The sequence below is a fragment of the Cyprinodon variegatus genome, unplaced genomic scaffold, assembly GCF_000732505.1.
Source record: "Cyprinodon variegatus isolate N-32 unplaced genomic scaffold, C_variegatus-1.0 Scaffold191, whole genome shotgun sequence".
Lineage (NCBI taxonomy): Eukaryota > Metazoa > Chordata > Actinopteri > Cyprinodontiformes > Cyprinodontidae > Cyprinodon > Cyprinodon variegatus.
The window spans coordinates 521,513-531,425 of record NW_015150644.1 but is presented as its reverse complement, the minus strand read 5'-3'; the positions used below and the strand labels follow the sequence as shown (position 1 = coordinate 531,425).

General features: G+C 41.4%; 1 protein-coding gene across 10 annotated transcripts in view; it reads right to left on the bottom strand.

Moving 5' to 3' along the window:
- The window catches only part of rbfox3 (RNA binding protein, fox-1 homolog (C. elegans) 3), a 548,753-nt gene that overhangs the window by 107,236 nt on the left and 431,604 nt on the right, over nucleotides 1–9,913 (bottom strand). The window lies entirely within an intron of this gene.

Genomic DNA, 9,913 nt, shown 5'->3' with positions numbered 1-9,913 from the left:
GGGGGTTTGTTAAAATTACGAGGTCACGTAGCAGCTGGACCCACCGGGGGGTCCGTAGGGTTCTAGGGGTTAATTGTGTTTTTTTATTTTAATTGTTAATTGTCTCGTTCCATTCGCAAAATGTATCCTTTACCTCCTCAATCCAAGAACAAATGCACTTATTTTAAGAAAAAAACGACTTATCTAGATTTGTATTTTTCTAGTGTGGCTCTATAGAAATTGAATTGAATTAATGAGCTGGAATCCAGTCCTGAATTCCAACATTTAATAGTACTCTCTGGTTCTGGATAGACTCTGAGACAAGCCCATCGGTGTGTTAAAGCAACGAAATGCACGCCCTGAACCTGAAGCTTATATGGGGTAAACTCTTAACCCACCTCCGCCTTCACACCGGTTCCTCAGAGGTGTGTTTCAGCTCCCATTCACTCATTTACCCATTTAGAAACAATGAAATGGTCACAACGACTTCTTGGGCCGGATTCAATAGGTACTTGAAGGAAAGCGAAACCTGCTGGGATTGGCTTAAATGATGAAAACTATTGTGCTCCGAAAGAATCAATTGGTGCTTTTCAGCGTAATTCGATTCTCCTCACAAAGGGACTTGGAAGGCAATCTTAAAATGGAAATGCCACTTTGCTCCGAGTGGATGGGGAGAAGATGGAGAGAAGGAGGGATAGTTTGCATGGCTGAGACACCATCTCCTGCGGACAGTGCACCTTTCAATCACGCCGCTATGCGTCTCGCAATCCACATTAGGAGTTTGTGCTGAGCGCAACAAAAAAAAAAAACCACTGAAGAGTGTTTTAGTTTCCACTCAAATAATTACAGTGCAGAGTGTGGGATGAATCCATCTCATAGCAGCCCCTGAGCGGATAAGATTTTAAATTGCTCTCGTTTTACATTTTCTGTTAAATACGCAATATTAGAGTCATTTAAAACACTTGGAAGTGGAGTGCCGATAAGTTCCAGAAGCCAAAACAAAACAGCTTTACGAGTTTAGGTAGCGACTTCTAGCCAGACAGCCTCTCAGGTTTTCACTGCAGGGGACTGCATTTCATATGGTTGCATAAGATTACCAGTATGATATTCTGAGAGTAACAGCGTCTTGTTATCTGAGAAAGGCAGAGCTACAAATTGGTACATGTATCTGCTTTGATAAAGGAAGGCCAGAGGGCAGCGATGGCACAACTTTCAAAAAGCTTTGCTGGTTGATTTTAATCAAAATTGGCACCACACTTCTTTTTTTTTCTGGATTAAAGAAAAAAAAATGTCTTCAGCTTGAAAATAATGGTTGAAAAACTGCATCAGGTAAAAAAAAATAAAATAAAAAATAATGAGACAAGTTGAAAAGAGCTACAACGTGTGTAAAAGTAGGATGTCGCTTACCTCTACGCTGCAAAAAATTGAAATCTAAATAAGTCATTTTTTCTTGCAATAAGTGCATTTTTTCTTGAATTGAGGAGGTAATTGAGACACTTTGCCAATGGAACAAGACAATTTACATTTAAAATAAGAAAACACAAATGCATCGTCTTATTTCAAGTGAAAATTATCTATTTTTCTTAATTTAAGACTAAAAATACTCATTCCATTGGCAAATTATCTTATTTACCTGCTCAAATTAATGGTAAATACACTTAATTTAAGACATTTCTACTTTTTTCTGGAGCGTTTTTCCAGTGCAGAGATTCCAGCTGCTATGTTCACACTGGAAAAATGATCTAGAAATGTGTAAAAACGTCTTAAATTAAGTGTATTTACCCTTGATTTGAATAGAAAAATGAGATAGTTAGCCAGTGGAATTAGTATTTTTACTCTTAAAATAAGATTATTTGATAATATGCACTTATTTTTACTTTTTTTTTTCTTATTTTTAGATGCTTTTTGCAGTGTACGGCTCCCAAAAGTGCGGTCGAAGCATCCTTAACCACTACTGGCCTTCCTCCTGTTTCACCCTCACCTGCCTGCACCCCCCCCGCTCTGGGACCAGCTCACTTTCAGCCTCGGCTGCGGTTGGAGACTAACTAGACGAGGACTTGGACTGCAGGCGACTGGGAGTGTTGGGCGCGCAGGATGCCGAGGACTGGGGCCAACCTGGTTGTTCGAGGCTAACCCACCGGGCTGATCGGTTCAGGAACCCCCCCCCATCTCTTCTCTCTGTCTTTCTTGGCAAAAGAAGAGGCATCCTCTGCTGCATCATTAATGAAGGCGGTCGACGCCCCGTGCAGATGTGCCCAGCAGCCAAAGCCTCTGCTGCCTCCAAAGAGAAGCGTTGTAGTGTATATATCCACACTATGGTAATGACAGAGGTAAAGCCAGGCCTCACTCTGATTTGGCAGGCCCTGCTGTATAATCAGCCATGACGGATGGAGGACCTCAGGAGATGGAGGTATGCCGCCTTTGGGCTGGACTCCATTGTGGAGTTTCCGAGCAACATATTCAACAAGCATCCATCACATGAAACTTCTGAACATGAAAGTAACAGAGAGTTTTCTTTCCCCCCACTCCATAAAAATGCGTTTTTTGATTGAATCCTGGATAACTTGCATCTCGTTTCTGTCAGACGATGTTTACTGTAAATGCACAATAGCTACAGACAGCAGGGAAAAGACAACAGCTCTTCTTTCATCTGCAGTGAAGACAACCATGTCACAGCTGTTTCCTCCTCAGATTCCCTGATCAAAGTGCCTCAGTTCGGTTGCAAAGCCTTCAAAATCACCTCCGCACTTCATTTTGGGAGCTGAACTCCACGTCGGTGCAATCGATACAGCTTTTTGATTTCACTTGAAAAATTGCCACTTCTCGGAAATCTCAGCGAGCGGGTGACAAGCGCATATAAAGCGTATTTAGAGGCCCAACCTGTAATTCAGAGATAAACACGGGGGTAGCCCCACTGAAGCGAGGGACGGCGGGCCATAAATCTGCGGCTGAATATGAAACATCCTGGTGACAAAAAGCAGGACTACAAGGTCTGAGTTAAGCTGCAGTTTGTCAACACAGACTAAATTAGTTTGGTTCCAGACGGGCTCACAGAAGCATAACTAACCGCTTTTTCATTGTTTAAAAGAGAGAATGCAAATAAGAGGATAGAGAATAGGAACAAATGGAGACGATTTAAAACAAGCACTGGTTTAAATCTCCAAAGCTAAACATTGTAAACAGTTAGTTTATACACAACCTACTGCAAAAAATAACTTTAATTTAATCTTAGAAGTAAAGTATATCCATGGGCTGTTCTAGGTGGGGGCCAACAGGGGCCAGTGCCCCTGTAGATCATGTCCTCGCCCCTGTACCGATGACATAATACTAAGAGAAATTAGCAACGGAACAGACATGGTTTCTGATAGGCCCTTTAGATCTATTTCATTATCTTTCTTTAAAAAATCCAACTTTACTAATTATTTAAAAACAATAAGGTGATAGTTTCGGTGGTATTGAGACAGGATCCCCGTTTTCATCCGCTAAATGTTTGTTTTCAACACTGGAAAAAATCAAAATAACTCTTTTTTTTTTTTTTCTTAAAATAAGTGCATTTGTTCTTGGATTGAGGAGGTAAGAGAGATATTTCGCAAATGGAACAAGACAATTTCCTCTTAAAATAAGAGAAAACAAATGCATTCACTTATTTCAAGTGCATATTATCTAATTATCTTATTTTAAGAGTGAAAATCTCATTTACCTGCTCAAATTAAGGTTAAATACGCTTATTGTTATTTTTAGATAATTTTTCCAGTGAAAAAAAAAAAAAAAAAGCTATCTTCTGCATTTATCAGTTTTTCTTAAGTTCTAATTCAGATTTTAAAGAAGTAATTTTAACTTAAATTAAGTATTTATAGCTTTATTTGATCTTTTAGATATTTATATAGCTGCAATTTCTTTAGTTGCTTTTGTTGCTATGCTTAGGGATTTTTATTTTAAATTTAACGATAATCCAAATGAACATCAAGCCAGAAATAAACATTTTCAGTTGTAAAATGTTGATTAAACCTAATTGAATGGAAATTTCACTTCATGTGGCTTTCTTAATATATTTGAACACCTTGCCGGTTTTTTTTTTCCTTTGGCTTCATGCTTTCCTGTGTCCCCACTGCAACATTCCTGTATATATTTGTATTTATGTCCACCTCAGCTTAAAGTCTTAAAATGATCAACTCTGTTTATCATGTTTCCCAGAGGTTCATTAACAACTGTATAGCCTTACCCCACCATGCTGACCTGTATATTCATGTTAGATGGCTTTCCTTCCAAAAAAATTAACAAACAATCTTTGTTTCCAAGTTTGAAGACGTTTTGCTTCCCATCCAGGAAGCTTTTTAAATTGAAAATGTCACAAATAGCGTTGAGTTTGTGGCTTCATAGAGTGGACCAAAGCAAAGCCTTGTTTTGGCTTAGAAACATGCAAATTGAACCGGACGAATGGGCCCGCCCCTTTGGAATGGGGGTGGTTTAGTTTCTTTGTTCGCCTGTGATACCCGACACCTGTCTATGTCTCTCCGATGGCTTTCTTTGTCCTCAATTTTGACACAGAGAACTGTTGACTCATTTTTAATGTTAAAATGATCGTTTGTCATTGATCTATTTGCCTGCTAGCCTCGTGAGACCATCCTGATCTCGTGAGCTTTCAAGGTTTCACTCGCAGATCAGTCTGGAGACTCTCCGTTGAAGAAATTTGGAGCCGTTCACCAAACGAACGTCCAATCAGCGTTGGCTTTGAGGCGGGTTGAGGTGTGACGCAACGAGAAGCGCGACAGTTCAGTCTAAAGAACATTTCATTGGCTTCAGCCGATGAAACTAGCGTTAGCGTGGCTATCGAGCAAGTTTTATGGGAATTACAGAGTATTTCTTCACTGAAAGAAGAGGAAAACACTGCTCTGGAGGCTTTTCTCAGAGGAAAAGATGTTTTTGCTCTTCTCCCGACTGGTTTCGGCAAGAGTAGCCTGGCTTGTGGTTGTGTTTTCGTTGCTTCGTTGATCTGATTGGTTTATTTGGCCCGTCTATCACCAACATAGGCCAATCAGCTAACCAGTATTTTCGCCCCTTCCCAAAATTACTTCAACGGAAGGTTTCCAGATGGATATGCGGAGCAAATCCATCTGGCGGAGTCAGGTTATTTGCCTGCGCAGAACTGGAAAAAAACAACGTCCCCAACGACTCCCCCATTTCAGAGGCATAGACCAGTATCGGGTATTGCAGGCTAACAAAGCCCTCAATGACTCCCCATAACTAAGGGATGGACCTGTTCTTCCGGTTTGCATGTTTTCTAAGCCAAAACAAGGCTTTGTTTGGCTACTCTAAAAAGCTTGGAACTCAAGGCTAAGCCAGACATTGTGAATTGAAAAAGCTTCCTGGATGGGAAGTAAAACATCTTCAAATGTGGAAAACAAAGTCCAGGGGTTTGTATTTTTTTAATTTTTTTTGAGTTACCTGGATGACTGAGAATCCTCACCAGTATAGAACTGGAAAAGGGCTTTCGTTCTCTCTGCTACATCTAAAAAGATCATCCTGCAAAAAGACAGGGTGATTTTATTTGACTCAACCCTTCAAAGTTCAGGCTACGATGACATACTAAAGCCTCTTTAAATTGTAAAAGGGTTTTGAACTGTATCTTAATTCTGTATCATTCATTCTAATCTAACTTTTTCTGGTTAAAAAATGGGTAACATAAATGAAGCATTTCACACCAAAGAGGGTGAAGACATCAGAAGCCACCGCCACACTAAACAAAGCTAACATGGCTGATCGAAAACGCTTGAAAGGAGGGCTCAGCTTTTTCAAATGCAATGCAGATTACACTACTGCAACAGTTATTTTGGAAGATTTTTTTTTTAATTGCAATATTTTTCACAAGGCTGAAGAGTGCACAAGTTTCCATGGCTAAAACTCCCACATTAGGCATTAGGTAGCAGCTTGTCGTCTGCAGCCAGCAACATGACAGCAGCAGAATCTTCATCTGACTCAGATAAATAAGCCTAATGTTTTACATGACCATTGCATGCTACCAGGGAACTGAGTGCACTGGAAAAACCATCTAGAAATAAGTAAAAATATCTTAAATTAAGTGTATTTACCCTTAATTTGAGCAGAAAAAAGTTTTTTTTTTCTCTTAAAATAAGATAATTAGATAATATGCACTTGAAATAAGACAATGTAATTGTTTTTTTCTTATTTTAAATGTAAATTGTCTTGTTCCATTGCCAGAATGTCTCTTTTACCTCCTCAATCCAAGAATAAATGCACTTACTTTAAAAAAAATGACTTATCTAGATTTAGATTTTTTCATGTGTAAAAGTTTAGATTTCCACACTGCAAAAAATGTAAATCTTAAGTCATTTTTTCTTAAAATAAGTGCATTTTTTTCTTGGATTGAGGAGGTAAGTGAGACACTTTGCCAATGGAACAAGACAATTTTGATTTAAATTAAGAAAAAAGAATTGCATTGTCTTATTTCAAGTGCATTTTATCTAGTTATCTTATTTTAAGAGTAAAAGTACTTATTCCATTGGCAAATCCTCTTATTTACCTACTCATATTAAGGGTAAATACACTTAATTTAAGTAATCTTTACTTATTTCTAGATTGTTTTTGCAGTGCAGCTGTTGTTTTGATCCTTAATTGTGAAACAGGAAGTAACTTTACCTGCAGCTGCTCAGCTCATCCAGCAGTCATCAGAATCCATTCTGATGAAGACGTGAACATGATTAATAACTCATGAATCACAATGACTGGAAATCCTTAGTTGTTTGGATTAATTAAAGTATTGTTTTTGCATTAAAGTGAGCATAAGATGTGCGGTCCTGATGAGGGTTACACACAGATTAATTAATGCCTCTTCATGCATAAAGTTGCATACGAGTTCAGGGGAACCGATGTCACCGTAATGTAAAGAGTTACCCGTCGATATCGTTTCTTAAATGTAATTTTGTCACTTGGAAAACCTTTGAAGCGATCGGTGCCTACATTAATTTGAGTTCATCAGTGATGGAATCTGCTGTTGTGCTCTTTTTCTTTTTTTTTCTTAATTAACGGTCTTAAAATTAAACCAAGATGAGAGAAAATACACATAAAGAAAGCGGATAAATTAGTTTGCTTCACACGTGGGTGAGAAAACACATGCAAAGATAATTAATAATAAAAACGACCTGTCATCTTTAGAGCCTTTGTTGCCGATGTTGACAATCCCCTTGATCAGAGTCGAACCTATTTCAGTGGGCCGCCGTTGACTTCATGAATAAATACCCTCCGCAGCGTCCGTGGGAGGCTTGTGCACACCCTCGAACGGTGGAAAGCGTTTACTGCTGCAACATATGGACCGGGCTGCGCAAGATACTAAATGCTGTGTGTAGATTGAGAGAATGCTGTTAAATATTTTATTCCACACCACCTGTTTTAAGCGGAGAGCGGCTGGGCAGTCAACACCAAGCTGCTGCCCAGAGTCTCAGACGTCTGCCTGCTTTGTCGGCTTAGCCAACCGGGGAGTTAAACTGGGATAAGAACCAAAAATATTCCTTTTGGAAGCCGCGACTTGCAGACACTTTTTACAGAAAGAAGAACACAAAAGAGTCAAATATTCTTTTAGGGGGAATTTTTTTGAATATACTCAACACCTCAAGCCGTTCTGTAGGCTCAAAAAAGGACATTTGTGCACTCCTCAACAACGTACCCGTCAATTCCAGTCAAACGTGAGTCTTTATAAAACAGACTCAATGCTAATCGACATATGAATGAAGGCAGGATTATTCAGGAAGTGTACCGCTGCAGCCCCTGCACTCCGAGAATAGCCCCCAGCTTTACTGGATCTTTGTTAGCGCTTCGCCTCGAGCCTCCGCCTGCTGCATTTCTGCAAAGAGCGACAACAAAACACTTGTTTTTTAGAGCGAAGAGCCCAAATCTGATTCAACTTCAGAGGATTAGAGCAACAATGGGAAGCTCTTTCGCTCAAACTTGCATTCACTAACACTCCCTCGCTCACACACAATCACACAGGATCAGCTTCTGCCCAAGTGGGAATGAACTGCTCCAGAAAGGCCAAGGCCTTGGCAAGGTAATTAACCGAGGGCGCTTGTTTCACATGGCAGAGTCCATTAAGTGCCATGTCACACTGATGTCAGGGTAAAGGTAGCACGCACACACACACACACACACACAGCCAGATACAACTTGCTTTTTTTTCTCCCCAAATGGAGGCAGGAGTGTCCGAGGTGAGGAGATAGTGAATGACTGAGGAAAATTAACAGGGAGAAGTGGCTGTGGCCTCTCTGGGGCTCTCCAACCGATCCCTCCCTAATCAAGAAGCTCTCTTTCCCTCCAGGGTCTGCCATCGATCTACAGCCCTACAGGTAGGGTGAGAAGTAGATGTGATACCCCTCTATATACCCTCTAATTGCCCTGCCTGAGCCTCCGCCGCCACCCAGCTATCCCGGCGAAAAATGGCCCCTGCAGTAAGTGATGGAGCAACAATTCTGCTGGCAAGGCTTGAAAACGGGCCTTGCTGTAAGCCCATTAGGCATGGATGACCACACCAGATGCTCAGGGAGCGGAATGAGTGGGAGGGGCCGAATTAGCTTAGGGAGGAAGTGGGTATAGTAAAACGGTACGATGAACAAAACGCAAGTTTATATTCCTTGCTTGGATAAACAAAATGCACCACTCAGATGGCTGTTTGGTCTCATGAAACAGCCCCCCTCCCCAAAGAGACCTCCGTACAGAAACAAGAGAGCCGCTAAGGGATTGGATGGAGAGAGGCAGGTGGCGTGAATCCGCAAAGCAAGAAACAAACGAAGCATAGGTCTGTTTTAAACTGAGCACTAGGTGTAGGTGTCATCTTCAGGTGAAACCACTCAAACAGAGTGCATCAAGGAAAGTACGCTCATCGTGAATGACGTTGATTGCTTTTAAAATAATGATCACACCGAGCAATGCCTTAAACTCAGCCGGATGTGGGGCGGGGTGCGTGTGTGTGTGTATGTGAACGAGCAGTGGGCCGTGGTGCGACGCATTGACGGATGGATGTGCACCCACAGCCCCACGAGCTGCTGTTACGCCGCCCAGAGCAGCACCGCAATTAAACAAGCACAGGCCCGGACGCTGAGACCGGAGGAGAAGGAGCCGGAGAGCTTTGGACGGCGAGTGCTCAACTGAACGCTGTGCTGATTTGTGCACCGACTGTCCTCGAGAATAGGGCCATGTATTTTTAATCAATGTCAAAGTGATGAAGTGCGTGTTTGCCACAAAAAAATCCCCTGACAAACACAAATAGAGGAAGACAAACTCCCCAAGGGGCCCCTTTGTGCACATACTCAGAGATACAGAGCACCACCATGCATAGGCTGAGCTCCCTTCCTTTACTACCTTATATAAAACCTCCTGCCTTCCTGGGTGCAAAATGAAAAGCAGCCTCATTTGCAATGCAAGTGAGATTTTTAATAACAATAAATATTGTTCAGATAAGTGCTCGGCTAGCCAATAATTAGAAATTGGCGGATCATGGCCATCCCTCAAGACAGACACATGCTGACGTTACTGCAGGTTATCTGGTATTGGGAATCATTCCTGAAGCATAAACAAGCCAGGGAGATAGGCTGGCTGCCCTCCAACAGCCTGTCTCCTCAATTTTACAGGCCTCTTTTCCCCTTTCAGCCAATTCAGCCCCAAATATCGATCAGCGCAGAGAGGGAAGGCGAGGGAGGGAGAAATTGAAAGAAAGAGATGGAGAAAAGAGGGAATTGGGGAGAGACAAGAGAGAGCTAGTGGGAAAATCTGAAATGGAAGGCCAGAGAGGTGGGGTTTGTGGGTATGTTGCAGAACAAAAAAAGTTTTTTTTTTTGACAACTGCAGCCATGAGTAACCTGACTCCGCCAGATGGATTTGCTCCGCATATCCATCTGGAAACCTTCCGTTGAAGTAATTTTGGGAA